The following is a 6,000-nucleotide window of genomic DNA, read 5'->3' on the forward strand; positions in this document are numbered from 1 at the left end:
AGAAGACCGACGTAGGCAACGGGGCAGTTATAGGCGTTCAAGCTCATAGGCTTCCAGGATAACTTTTAGGTATTTACATTTAACTAAGGAAGACGTTAAATAAGTCGTCGGAGATAAGCGCTTGCGAGAGTGAGAGAGAGAAAATGCGAGAGTAAGAATGAGAGTGTGTGAATAAATATTTTAACAAACTGGAAACTATAAAGAAAAACGCTGCTTAAAATATACAAAGAAAAAAAAAATCTTCCCATATTTCAAGTTTCAAGAAAAATCAAGTTTTGTAAACTCGTTGTCTCTCGAGACTGATGATGATTGTTGTTTCGCCGCGCTCGATGAACTTTTTTGGAATCTCCTTAATTAAGAGAACAATACTTGCCTTAAATGTGCGATTTGTACCTTTCTCACTGGCGTCTTCATTAGAGCGGATTTTTAAAATATGCAGTGCCTTTGTTGACCTTTGGACGTTTAAAGTATTTTCATGTAACATAAACAATTTTTACAACTGCGTAACTCATAACGAAAAATCTTTTGTTTTTGTGTCTCACCCTCTCGCTCTTCCTTTTCTCCCCTTTATACTTTACGCATATGCAATCACCTCTTTTTTATGTTTACATCAATGTAATTTTAATTTAATGAACATGTATATATTTTTATATTTTAATTGTACATGAGTCGACAGTTTTTGTATTCTTTTTTATACCTTCGCTGCGCAAAGGTCAATTTGTAGGACTGTTTAGTAAAAAAAAATTTTTAGATCAGTGAGAGATGCTAGTGGAATAAGTTTTTAAATGATTATTGACTATTATTATGTACTGTTTGAAAATAGCTTTTCTATTGTAGAAACATGGGAAAAGTAAAAATTAGTGACAATTAATCAGAATGAAATGTAACAATAGTTGAAATGTGAAAATTGGATTTTTCGTGAAACTTGAAGAAAAGGACAGGGCATAAGCCACTAAAAGTGCCCTTAGTTTATTTTGGATCGTTTGAAAAATAAAAAATAAAAAATAAAGGAAGCTAGTCTTTGTGCGAGATAATGTGGAGGTTTAGATAGGCTCTTTTGAAAAAAATGTCACGGTTAAACGAAAAGAGTATAGTTCTCTTTGATGAGATGAAAAAAAGAAAAGACCTGCCTATGTACATGATACAGACTGCGGAAGTAACTGTTAAAAATTGTAAAAAAATAAAAAGAAAACATTGCACATATAATTACGCTGTGAGTGCACTTTGTATCGAAACATGTTATTACAGACAGATCCGTTGGTCTTGGTCTTGTGGATACTTATGCCTCCATGATTCGGTACATTAAAAAAGTGACACACAGAGAATCAAACTCTTTCTTATTAATCATCGTCGTCCCTTGCTTTTTAAACGAATCAACAAAAAGAAAATAACGATCTCTGTTTAGAGATTTGCATACAGAGAACTTTGGTTCCGTCTTTTTAACAAAGACCTCAGCTCGTCATGACACGAGTAAAGGATATGTTTTTGAAAAGAGAGAGAGAGAGAGAGAAGAACGAGGGACACGAGGCTCTCATATTACACTCGCAGAGTATCCTTTCGAGGCAGATCGATTTGCAAAGAAGACTCTGCGTGCATTAAGGATACTACGAAGTGAAATATTTTTAAAAATTTATCACAGATTTTTTATATTTTTATGCGAGTTTTTAGAGTTGATGTAAGTAGAATTAAACTTTATTGTAACGAATTATTCTATTTTATTTTTAGAGAAATTGAGAATAATTATTTTTAGAAAAATTGATGGAAAATAAAAAGTGGTGAATATTTTAAAGAATCCCAGCATGACGATGACCAATGTAATTGAGTGTCAAGAAAATATTGTATATTAAATTTTTTGATTCGTTGAAAAGAAAATAATGAAATAAATTTTTTTATGATTTAATGTCATAATAGTCAACAACATACGGTATCCTTAATGAAGTACAACTTATTTTATTCGGAAAACCAGAATATGTACAAGCACGTCTTGCCTGACACCATGCTTCCGCCGAAGACGTTGTAAATTAAAAAATACTAGCTAACCATAAGAATAAATAAATCGAACCAAGTGGATATTTGATAACAATATTATAACGTCTTCGTTAGAAGCGCGAGTGCAGGCCAAGATGTCCTAGAAACGATTCAGTATTAAATAAGAAACGTCCCGCATGAACATTAGACGTCACACATTCCCCCACATTATCCTGAAGCAGCGTGACATGCATTTACGGTGTCCACCTTAAAGATTAAGATTAAAGGAAAAATTAAAACAAGACTGGGAAGTATCGCGTTATCGTACAAGAGAAAAAGAGAGTTTGAAAGAATCAGTAGGCAAACCATTTGAAATTCAGAATTTTCTTAGCGCCCTTAGAGTGTAAAATGTGATATTTTTCACTAAAGAGAGATCGGCAGAGAGAAAGAAAAGTAGAGCGAACGAAATGAAAGAGAGAAAGCATTTGAGCGCCAGTGAGAGAGAGAGAGAGAGAGAGAGAAGGTAAAAGAGAAATAAACCATTGTGGTTGATGAACAAATCGACGTAGGCGAGTTTTTTCTCATACGAAGAAAGCTTCGCGTTGTATCGTTAAGTCTATCTTGTTCATCAAATTGAGAGTAAAAAAAATAAAAAAAAAAAAAAAACAAAAAAAATAACAAAGTGCTACTGTTACAGCGCTATGGAGCGATTGATAAAAAAAGATGCGAGATAAAATAAAAAAATCGGCACGGTGCAATGGAATTTCATCGGATGGTTTATAGAAATAAACGAGACTTTTGTGTCAAGGCTATTTCGAACCTTTTCAATCATTTTTCTTTTTACTTTTTCAACGCTTGTAAAATGTTAATCCTGTAAATAATTACGAGTTACAAGTGAGAAACGAAACGACGTGTTACGATGTGAGGAAATTTTTTCGCTTAAGAGAAAACAAAAATTATAATCATAACGATACCTTCTTTTGGCTTCTGTGGATAAGCATACTTTTGATTAAAACTTGTGTTTTTTTACCATTTTTCTTCATGGCTTCTATTTTAATTGTTTTCCATGTTCATAATTCAAAACACCGAACAGCAATGCGGGAATAGTTTGATACTTCTTTTGTGTTTACCATTTTACCTCTTTTATTTTTAATTTTTTTGTGCTTTGTACAGTGTAGATTTACACGAATTGTTTACAAGAAACAATAGGTCTTTTGTGTAATTCACAGTTTTTTGTTACTTGAGGACCATGGGTCACAGTTTTTGCGCTGGTATTTTTTTTTACATTAAATAAGAAATAAATAACAGTAAGTAAAAAAATGGAAAAAATAATTACAAGGTAATTTTTTTTATTAAGCCCCTTAAATGCATAATATGTCAACTTAGAGATCAATTTTGTATCTTTGATTTTAACAATTTGCATTTGTAAATAAAAGATGATTTTGTGCTAACTGCTGTTGAGAAACGTTTTCTTTTTTTTTTTTTTTTTTTTTTTTTTTTTATTTAGAGTTTTATTGGGCTCTGTTTTAAGAATAAGAAATCAAAGAATGTACATTTATTAAGACATTAAGTAAGGTTTACTGGAAAATCATTAGTAAAACGTAATTGTATATTTATACTTTTCTTTTTCATTAAGAAATAGTGGTAATTAATTTATATTTTAATGATTGTTTATTATTACGAGATAAAAATTGATACCCTAAGATAATGTATTTTTAAGTTAGAAATTGAAACTAGTATGTAAATAATAAAAAAGTGATTGATAAAATTACAAAAATTAGAGGTAATAAATTATAATAGATTTAAGTTTACAATAAAATGATGAGCCTACGTATGCCGTTTATGATACATATTTTATTATGACTCCTATTTTTTAGCATTTCATTGAATTAATTTTTTTATAACTAGTTGGAGAGTTAAAATACTTATATTCTCAAAGGGTATCTCAGAGAAAAAGACACGTTATTTTTTATTAGATTTTTGGTGAGTATTATTTTAGTTCGAATGTTAAATACAATAGTAGCACCTTTCATAGAAATTGAAATTATAGAGAATTCGTGGATTGGTAAGAATAAAATTATAGCTATATTGTATAAGAACACATTGAATATTTCTTATTGACAGGGCTTCAACGTACTTGTTGCTTGTAACAAACGTACAAGTATACAGTTGGAAATATTTTCATTTACCACTGAAGCAGACTTACAACACCATTTTTCAACGTACTTACATCTTTATTTATATCTCATTAAATGTATTAAACACTTCATAAGTTTTGTTGCACTGCATATTAATACAGTATTTCGATTTATCTTCTCAGTAAAATCGAAAAAAATTGATTAAGAAATCAGCTCAAATGTTGTTATGACAACCATTTTTAAAAAAAATTTTAACTTTTAAAGATGTGTAAAGCCCAATCATTACAAATTTTTTTTTAATTAAACCAAACCTGTAACCACAACTTATTGATTTTTGGGACCGTTCCCAAGCGTATTTAAATCGTGCAGTCAACAAATCTTGACTTCGTTACACGCGTTGGGTGATCCTACAAGTAAAACATATATGATATCCAGTCACTACTGATATAATGACCACGTTGGTTTAATAATAAATATTGCATTAGCTAGGTAAATAGGTATGTTGTTTATATACAAATGGTAAGTCCATTAGTAACTCGTACAACATTTTCTCAAATTTGAAATATAGTTAAGTTTGATTTTATTTGTTCATAAATGAACTTTAAAAAAAAGTTTACACAAAACAACAGGTTTGCTTTGACTCTTAGGAGTCTTAGGGCTACTTTTTAGTTCGAAATTCGCAACGCGAGATGGCGCTGATCGTACAATCAGTACCTACATTATAGGTTATTGCCGGTTATAGGTTCTACAAAAAGTTGGAGTCCGTGTTTTTTGTTTACCTATTTAATATTTTTTTAATTTTTGCCTTTTATTAGTGGCTTAGGACTCAAATCTTGTACTAGACAAAAACGAGCTTAACGTAGCCTTAGGACTGCGCTCGAACACCGTTTTTTTCGAACTTTTCAGGCACATCTTTTTAACTCTATCCTTGCATGAAAAAATATGACCTACCACTCTACCAGGCTACCAGTGGTAATTGGTGATCGTGGTGTGATGTGCAAATTGTGTTATACCATTGCTCTCATATCATATAAAAAAGATGTAAATCACATTTGATCGCTCCCTTCATTCGGGTTTTTCACAGTAAATACTTTATTATTACAAAAATGATTAATTATTGTAATGCTTACTTTTCTAAAATTATGTTTCACTGTACCTTATTAAATCAATTTTACTAATTAAAGTTCTTGAGGTTGTATTACATGATAAATATTTTACTCGGATGTGTTCCACGAGTTAGGGGTAAAAGCAGGTCTATAGTATAGTAATTTTGTAATTATGGTCGATTTTATAAGCCATATAAAATAAGTGGAATGTATATACTTTTGGAGGTAGATTTCTGGTAATAGATAAATTGTAAACTTGCCGCAAATAGCACAAAAAATTTCAAATTTTTATTGTCTATCTATCAAATTAGTTGCGGCTGGTTTATAATCTATTGTATGGCTCTACTGTAAGTAGTAGTAATAGTTATTTGGATCAGCGCCATCTAGCGGTTTTTACTTTTTGGCCAAAAGTGGCTCCTAAAATTCTCAATCGGAGCAATCAGGATTAGAGCTATTTAGTCAGTTATAAACCAGCCGCAACTTATATTGAAGGTATAAAATGAAAAAATAACGATACGTGTGTTTTTGGCGGCAAGTTAACAATCTATTTTCTACCAAAACATTGACCTTCTGTGTGTTTATACTTTTGTAGATTAAATTTCGAGTAAAAGGTAAATTGTTAACTTGCCGCCAAAAACACACGTATCGTTATTTTTTCATTTTATACCTTCACTATAAGTTGCGGCTGGTTTATGATTGACTAAATGGCTCTAATCTAAATTGCTCTGATTGAGAATTTTAGGAGCCACTTTTGGCCAAAAAGTAAAAACCGCTAGATGGCGCTGATC

The sequence above is a fragment of the Copidosoma floridanum genome, unplaced genomic scaffold, assembly GCF_036245765.1.
Source record: "Copidosoma floridanum isolate Cflo_tuat_1 unplaced genomic scaffold, Cflo_Japanese_pri ptg000019l, whole genome shotgun sequence".
Lineage (NCBI taxonomy): Eukaryota > Metazoa > Arthropoda > Insecta > Hymenoptera > Encyrtidae > Copidosoma > Copidosoma floridanum.